This window comes from Sapajus apella, unplaced genomic scaffold (assembly GCF_009761245.1).
Source record: "Sapajus apella isolate SASKATOON/1434 unplaced genomic scaffold, GSC_monkey_1.0 scaffold122, whole genome shotgun sequence".
NCBI lineage: Eukaryota > Metazoa > Chordata > Mammalia > Primates > Cebidae > Sapajus > Sapajus apella.
The window spans coordinates 1,496,762-1,506,215 of NW_022437062.1; the positions used below are offsets into that span (position 1 = coordinate 1,496,762).

At 39.5% G+C, this 9,454-nt stretch overlaps 1 pseudogene; it reads right to left on the bottom strand.

Moving 5' to 3' along the window:
* Nucleotides 1-257: 257 nt before the first annotated feature.
* Nucleotides 258-936, bottom strand: LOC116538793 (annotated as a pseudogene).
* Nucleotides 937-9,454: the final 8,518 nt, after the last annotated feature.

The window sequence follows — 9,454 nt, forward strand, 5'->3', positions numbered from 1 at the left end:
AGTTCCTTTATATTTATAACCATTAGAGTGAGGCATGTTAAATAATTTAAATGAGAAATCCTAGTTTCCACCTTTATGTATCTCTCGGGTTTTCCTTTGCTCACCCAGTCACCTGCAAAAATCATCAAATGTTTAAATTTATAGTCTGTGACTTGGTCACCCTGAACTTCTTGGTGGCCTGGAATGAATGTGAGATGCTCTTCTTTAGCGCTTGGAGCTCAGTTAGATATTAAGTTTTCCTTTAGTGCAATCCTCTGATGCCAGTGAGGGGGGAAATCAGAAACAGGAATCAGACGATTCTGGCCAGTCCTCCCAGTACAATGAGAGAGTCAGTAACAGAAATGGGGCTGGATACTGGGTTTCTCTGTTGTGACTCTTTTGATGCCAGTTATTAAAATTGGTTACTTCTTAGAGCCGTGGTTACACTTCATTGAGATGATGCAGGATTTGGACTCTAAAGTGTCCCCTGTATTCCCTGTCAGCAGCATGAGCCTGAGCAGGGCAAGAGTCAGCCTGCATAGTGCACACGCTCTGTCGAAATGTTCTTCCACCCCAGAGACTGAGGTTTCTGTGCAAAGAGCAGTGCCAATGCACTGAAAATCACTAGGTTGTCTGTTTCCTTGTTTATGACTTCTCCATGTAGTTGGTTCCGCTCCAACTTATTTGAAAGGGACATCTGTTGGATGATTTGATGTGATGTCTGTGTTCCCCGAAAGTCATCCCTGACAGGGCGATGTAAAGGAACCTGAGAGGGAGCTCCATCATGTGCTGAGTGGCTCTTAAGTGCAGGAACAGATTGGAGAGGATTATCCAAGACAATAACTTCAAGATCAAACTAGGCCATGGAGTTAGCCATGCGGCTCTGCAAATTCTTTGTGGCTCAGCCCTCTGGGGTCTCCTGTCACTGTGCTTGCCAATAATGAATTTCACTTCCATGTGGGATCTTTCAGGTCTTCTTGACACACTGAAGCCATATGTGTTTCAGTCAGTTCAGACATCATCCTGCTCTTTAACTTGAAGAACAGTCTAAGTCAGTGAGGTTTGCCATGGCATCAAATCTCCTTTTAAACCCACACCGCTTGAATAATAACTATGATTTTGGATAGTTGACTCATGAATATTTCCTGAGAAGGAACAATGAGTATATTCTGAGGAAATTAAATCCACACAAGTAATTCCCAAACTTTATTCCATGTTTGAATACTTTCTAACTTCAAATGTGTTTACCAGACTAGTAACACATAGCAAAACCAGCTGATAAGATTATCCCTTTTCTTTCTTCCTCTTCCTCTACCTAGCACTTCTCTAGTGTGGTACTAACTGGGGAAGTCACAAAGAGTAAGTAGATGGAAAGGGAAATGAAAAATCAAAGATCACTGCTCTCTCTCTCTCTTTTGTGTCCCTCCTGGTAATCCTACTTCATAGGCAGAGTCCCTTTCTCAGAAAGGCCAAGTCAAACTCAGTCAGAGGGCGAAGTTGGAAAACCTCAGCAACCCTGTGATACACAAGACACCCACATAAGGAGGTGGTCCCTTACAAACAGTTGGCTGTGAATATCTTCTTTAAAATGGTCTGGCACTCATGGCCTAATTATTTTTTAAAGAGTCAATCCTCAGGAAAGTCTGTTTTGAAATACTCCATAGCTTAAGACTATGGTAGTACCTTGTATAGTTCAATGGAAAAATATCCAGGTAGCTTGCCAAGAAGAGAGGAAGCCAGAAATGATGCATCTCTATAGGAAAATGACACTGTAGCCAGCGCCCCCGAGTCCTGTGAAGATCCTCAGGATACTGCTCTCCTCCCCTACAGCTACCCAAGTGATATCCTGTGAATGACTGAATTCTAATCTGTAGTTACTATACATGAAAAAATCAATTTTGGAATAAGAGTTGCCACCAGAAAGATTTCCATTTATTAGGCACCTACCAGGTGCCTGACTCTATTGGGTACATTAAAGATATTCTTTCATTTAGTTCTCACAGGGAAACTTTCAAGGCTTGTTCACAATTTGCAGATGAGAGAAATAAGGCACAGGAAGGTTCAGCAAACAGCTTAGAACAACTCAAGTGGAAGGACCTGGGGCGGAGTTCAGGTCTGCCTGTAAATTCCTTGAAGCCAGAACTTTTCTCTGTTTTATTCACTGATGTATCCCAAGTACCAAGAAGAATCCCTGGCAAATTGTAGCTGCTTAGTAAATACTGAATGATTGCCTTAATGAGAGAATCCAGCACATGTACTTCCAACCATTATTCTCTACAGTTTCACCTCAGTCTCCTAATTCCAGTCCATTACCTGTCCCTTTCTCCCATCCTATTTCAAAGGGAAATGGAACCCAGAGCTGCAGCAGGTACTGCAGAAAGTTATGTCTCTGTATACATCCTGTTGAAAGAATGGAGTGATTGTCAGGAGGCTGTCTCATCGAGTCTAAGGGCTTTACTTCCTTGCTCTCTTCCTTTCTTCTATCTCCTCTTGCTCCCTCAAAGATTTTCTGAGTTCTTGCTGTGTTCTGAGCACTGGAGATTCATTATGAACAAAGTTGGCATGGTTTCTGTCCTTATGCAAATTATCCATTAAAGGTACAGTGATTTTTTTTTTTTTTTAAGATTGCAGTGGTGCAATCTCGGCTCACCGCAACCTTCGCCTCCTGGGTTCAAGCAACTCTTTTGCCTCAACCTCCCGAGTAGCTGGAACTACAGGCGTGCACCACCATGCCCAGCTAATTTTAGTATTTTTAGTAGAGAGGGGGTTTCACCATGTTGACCAGGATGGTCTCGATTTCTTGACCTTGTGATCCACCTGCCTCAGCCTCCCAGAGTGCTGGGATTATAGGCATGAGCCACCGCATTAACCTTGGTGATTTTTTTGACAGAGAGGTACAGAATGTTATAGAAACATGTAACAAGAGGACCCAGAGCTCTTTGAGGTTAGGGAAGACGTCCATGCAAATTTTAACAAGACAGGCAGACATACAAGACAAGACATACAGAGTAATTAAGAGTTCCTAAAGTATACCTTGGGTTTCCTGGAGGTCTCTGCCTCTGACACTTTTAGGGAGTTCAGGAGTTAAAACTGTTTTGCTATAATACTAAGAAGTCATTTTCCTTTTCATTCTTTTTGCATTACAAGTGTACAGTGGAGTTTCACAGAGGCTGTATAACATGATATCACAACAGATTAAATGCAGAAGCAGACATGAGAATCCATTTATCCTTCAGTAAGCCAGATATTGGTAAGATTTGGAAAAAATGCAAAACAGCACTACTAGTCTCACTAATGTATTTTTGGTTTTGGAAAATGTGCCTTTTTAAATAAGATGTTACTTATGTTGAGGTGTAATGAGTTTACTATGAAGTTTTAAAATGAATTAAATATTTAAAAATTTCCTGATTCCAATTTACAACATAATATAATAATCTACCTTTTTAAAATAAAGGTCCTTGGGGTTCTTAATAATTTATGAAAGCACAGAGGGGCCCTGAGCCCAAAATTTGAGGATTGCTGAGTGTTGCACATTGAATAAGCAGCCTATGTAGAAGCCCTTCCCTGGCATATGACTTGTAGTTTTGAGGATATTAAAGAAGTCCGTTGTGGTTGGAACATAGAAAGTGAGGGAGAAAGGATATAATATGGAGATGAATGGGTAAGCAGTGCCATATTTGGGGTTAGTGACTTAATCTTAGGTCAGTGGGAAGTCACTGAAGAGTTTTACACAGGTTAGAATTGATGAGATAAATGTTGAAAGAGGAAGAAAAGGGAAATAAGAAAGGCAAAGAAGGCGGAGCACAGAGAGGAGAGAGGTCAGTGAGGTGGCTTTTGTGGAAAAACTTGTTAAGCTATGAGGGAGGGACGGTAGGGTCAGATAGAAGAGGATAGATTGAAGTAATATTCTCAGAGAATCTAGAGGACTTGAGTTTGATTGTCAATAGGGAGTGATTTGTTTTATAAAAGAAGGAATGAATTCTCTCATGGTTTTTTTAGTCATACTACTTGATTTTAAATTCTAGTGCCACCTAATTCTGTGACTGTGAGCAAATTATTTAAGCTCCATAAGCTACAATTTTCTCAGTAAAAAAATAGGAATAAGAACCCCAATTTCATATGGCTGTTGAAGTTAATTTAAAAGCACACATATCTAATATAGCTGGAATATCATAATTATTTAATATTTGTTTCTCTTACTTTCTCTTTAACTTTCTTTCTTACCATTTTAAGATGCAGGGGGAAGCTGGCAGAATTCTTCAGGAAACATTATTGAGAAGGGAGTTTTGACACAATATGCAAAAGCTTCTCCTGTGATCGCTCTACACACTGGAGGTGTGCTTTCCTCAAGCCCACGAAGGACTGTGCTCTCTCCAGTCTTCTCTCTCTCTGTTTTTTCCCGAGGACTACTCTGTCATTTAAGTTCGCTTATTTTTGTCTTATCTGCTCCCTTTGAACTTGAAACTTTGTCCTGTTCTTCTTGTTCCGTAGTCTGATGCCTGCTGCTCTGTTCCTTCACCTTTGTCTTCCCAAAGTCTTCGGCTAGCCTTCTCTATTTCTCAACTTTGTCATGCCCCTGACATTGCAAGACTCTCTTTCCTGGCAACCACCATCTACAGACAAAATATTAATAACCTGGGGGGAGTTAGGACAGAAACATTAAAATTATTATAAATAAAACCAGGTAGTCCTTATGACTGGGGCCTGGACTACCTCTTGTCATTCATTTGAGTATCTTTTGAAAGGCTGTCCTCAAACGCATTAACTTGAGGATTTAGAGTAATACTCTTTTGAGCTGAAGCGAAAAGGAGACAGAGAGCTACAAGGTCACAGGACCATGACAATATGTTGCATTTTGCCAAGTGGCCCTTATTAAACAGAGCCCAGGAGGTAAGTGGAGGAGAGCATGGGTCTGGCAGTCTGCCCTGGGACAAGGAGCTTTGTCTGCACGCAGGTTCCCAGCTCACAGACGGTCAACATTTGAATGGAGCCCATTGTTTACCACTTGGGTGGAAAACAGAGGAAATAGGCAATGAGTCAGGCTCCCACTTGTTTCAAAAGGAATTTTTAAAAGAGTTTCAGAGAAATCTAAGAAAAAAAATAGAAGTTTGAAGGAAGATGAGGGAGACAAAGACAAAATGAGCGTGCTGGATGCTAACCATGGGCTTGTCATTGCTGACAGCCTGTTATTCTGGATCTGTGGGTTCCAATCCTGAACCTGAATCCAGTAGGGAAGCTGCTTCTGGAGAGGAGCTTCCGCTTGGGGAGGTGTTCTGACTCAGCTCTAATCTGAAGTAGTGTGGAGTAAATTGATCTGCCTCCTTTCTGCATTTAAAGGACATTTGCTAAAAATGCCTTCCTCTTCAAAATGCTTGCAGAGCAGAGAGAGGGGATTATAGTGTGTATAATTTTTGAAGTACAGTGACTGATCAGCAAATGGCATAAACTCTGAATCTTATACAGGTCCTGCTTTCTGTGACATGATTTCCTGATCTGCAGATGCCCTGACTGACATTCCACTTTCCTAAGGCTGTGTTTGGTGTAGAAATGGTCTTTCCATTTTGTCATCTCATTTGGGAAAAAATGCAAGATAGTGGTATGAATGCCTCTGAAAGGAAGGAAATGAGTTGATGTCTATGGCAAAGACTCAACTATGTTCTGTTGAAAGCTCTGGTTTGCAATCCAAACTTGATATATTACCTTTTTTTTTTTAATTAATTTTTGGAAACCTTTTTTTCCCCAAATTTGGAAAGGGAAAAAAAATTCAGATATTGCAGAAAAATCTAAAAGAAGCAAATAAAAACCTATAAACTGATCCCCAGAGATAACCAGCATAGTATAATGCTATGTATCTTTTAATATATGAAATAGTCAGATATGTGTATATATGTATATATAATTAATGGAATTTTTGTATATACTGTTTAGTATCCTAGATTTTTCATCTATAATTTGTATCACAATTTTTATGTTATGACATATCTTACTCTTCCTCAACATAAGTTTGGAGGCTGTAAAATTTTATTAAATAGTTCTCTATTTTTGAACACTTAGGTTAGTTTCAAGTTTTTACTATTAAAACACTTCTTATTAAAGTTTTCTAACAAATATTCATTCGTTATTCAACAAGCATTTTTTTAGCACCTACCATGTTCAAAATACGAAATTAGGCAGTTAGTAGGGGGTGAAATGGTAAAACACAAATAGTCTCTTCTTTCAAGTGAGTTACTGAAAAGGAATAAATCTCTCCTAAATGATTGTGACTGCTTAGGAGATGCCTTTCGTTTTCCTCTGGGTTTCATGTTCCTTTGTATTCTCTGTAAGTCTGGTTTACAAAGCTAACTTTTGGGGCTGGTTTATTAACTATTTTGTTAACCTATAAGCTCAATATATAAGTTAGAAAGCACTTAAAATATCACAACAATTATGATGGATATACTTTTGTAAAAATAGGAACTGCACAGAGAAACAGCTGAAATTGGACTCCATGATAATCAGAAAAGCAGCTTAATAATATTGATCTCAGAAATTTTAGTCTGCACAGTATAACTGCAATTGTGCTTTGACAGCAGCACCTCAAATGGTGGTCATAACCTTACTTTATTGGGACAATGAAATATTTTAGTGGAGTCATTGGCATCTCACTCTGCTTCTGACATCAGGGCCACCTCTATTATTACTTCCCCAGTAGAGATGACTGGTTTGCTCATTTGGTTAGCACACACTTTGCTCTGAAGTCAAGACTGTGGGATTGATTTCATTTGATTCAGTGATTCTCTGACTACTTCAGGACCATGTCAGGTTGCATTTCTTAATTCTAAACATCTCTGGTAGAAAATCATATCCTTGTTACAGAGAAAAAGATGAAGAATGCAGAAATATTTGATTAAAAGTATCAGAGTCATGGTTGTAAAAGGCAGAATTTTAAGATGACTTCCATAACCCCTGAACTTAATATTACTCCCATATTATGTTATAAGGTGAAAGAGAAATTGTCCAGGTGGGCCTAACTCATCATGTGAGCCTTTTAAAATCAGAGATTTTTCTCTGCCTGGGAGCAGACGAGGAAGTCAGAGAGATTTGAAGCGTAGGAATAATTTAAGCTACCTCTGCTGGCTTGAAGATGGAGGCCCCACTTGGAAAGGGTAAGAAAATGAATTCTGCCAATAACCAATGAGCTTGGAAGAAGACCCCAAGACTTAGATGGGAACTTCAGGTAGCTGACATCTTGAGTGTGAGACTCAGCAGGGGAATTAGCTAAGCTTACCTGGACTTCTGACTTATAGAACTGTGAAATAATAAATGGCTATTGTTTCAAGTTGCATTGTGTGCCATAATTTGTTATTCAGCAGCAGAAATATAATACAGTGGTCATAACCCAGATTTTGTGCCTTACCGATACCAAGTTGACAACCTCTTTACCTCCCATCAACCAAAGCACATTTCTTGACAAGTTTAAATAGGTAAGAATAAATTTTATGAATCTCTAAACTAAACCACCAAATAATAGAAGAACATGGTATCATCAAAGGAATAAAGCCCGTAATATATGCACATTTACTGTTATTAATGAAAACTTCTTATAATTTATAAAAAACACATGATAGTTTAACAGATGACATAATAGAAATATATACAGGCTGTCGTTATTAACAAATGACATAATAGAAATGTATGTAGGCTGTTGTTATTAACAAATGACATAATAGAAATATATGCAGGGTATAGAGAAGGCTCACCTAACCCCATCTGGGCAGAGCACGAAGAGTTTTTCCTAGAGGAAGTAGTGATTGTCAAAGGAATGCAGGAGGTGACAACTTGTACTTACAGACCCTTGTCATGCGCATCAAAAAATTGGGGAGATATAAGTCTGTTGTGATAAGCCAAGAGGAGGGGCTAGGAGACGGATAAGGCAACTTGGGATTTCGTTTCCTTTCCTACTCCAAGTCTTAGAGTGGTCGTCTCAGAGAGGAATACTCCCATCAAGACCCTCACTTAAAAGCTTCCCCTGGCAGTGAAGCGTACCTCAATGACAGGCTAAGGGAAGCTTTTTATTACTCATCAAAAGCCTGAGGCTTTAAATGTGAGTTAAGTTAAATGGAAGATACCCCTACTGGGGGTATCTAAAACAATAGGCATCTGAGATAACCTTAGATGAGGGCTGAATGCAAATAACTACAATGCCCAGAATTTACAACCTAGAGAGGCTAAAAATATTGCAGTGATCGTTATTACTGCTGTTTCTCAAATTCCTCATTTACGAAATCAAAGTAGTACCCATTCCTGTCTATCTTAGTTGTTCTGAACGAGCGTTTTATTTCATTAGCATTATCTCTTATTTCTTTGAGTTATATTCACTGAATATGTTTTAATTTGATATCTCAAGTCAGTTGAAAATGAATACAAACCATGTATATTACTACATGTATGGTTGGGGACCAAGAAGAGCCATTGATGCACCGCCAGATGAATTGGCTCACCTCACTGGCTCATATATGAAAGCAAACATAATTCCCCAGAACTTTGATACTTTCTGTCAATATGGCTGTACAAATTGACAGCCAGAGCTTAGCATGTTCCTCAGACATTACGCAGAGCCAGTCAAGTTTGTAGGAGAAAGGGTCAAAATGAAGATCAGGGGATATTTCCTCTGGTATTCTCATGTGTTTTGAGAAGGAAAAGGGTTTAATAAATTACAGCAATGCTTTTGTAGAAAGAACATTATATGAAAATATATAAATGGAGTCATTTCTTGGGGAGGTGTCTTTGTGTCCTGGGAGGCTACCTCGCTTCTGAAGTCCTTCCGAGTCTTCCATGCTTGCAGTGAGAACACCTGTTGGAACAGGTGGATTACTGTGGGGAAAGCCAAGGTGTCTTTTGGAGGATCCTACTTCTGTTAACTCATGATTAATACTTAGGAGTTAGAGGGGAGACAGAGGTTTTGTACAAATACCAAACAAGAGACCAGTGCATTCATGTGGGCATAAAGGGAGGCAAATCTAATCGAGCTATGTGTCACTCACTCTCACTGTGCCATCACCCTACAAGTGATTGTGAAAGAAACTCCTCCCACAGTCAGATGGCCCTGTCCATCAGGACTCATATTAATGGCTGGTGCCAACCCAAATGTTTGCCTTTATCTTGTGCCACCATTGACTGTTTTTCAGAAATCAGGAGGTTGTTTCCCGCTCTGCGATGTCTGGTTGAGCGGGTTTCGGTGTGATCAAGGAAATACAGTTGCCCTCACTCTCACTGTTCGAGTTGTCCTGGCAGCCTCCTGGCACATCCTGAATGAGGTCATATATTTAGTAAGGCAGTGTCTTATCTGAGAGATCCGAAACAAATAGAGAGATTTCTATATCTGCCATTCAGTAAAGCTATAAGGAAGAACCTTTAGTGTATAGTGGAATATGCAGAGGATTTCAAGGGAGACGGACCTGGGCTTTACTGGCTGTGTAATTTTGAGAAAGTTACT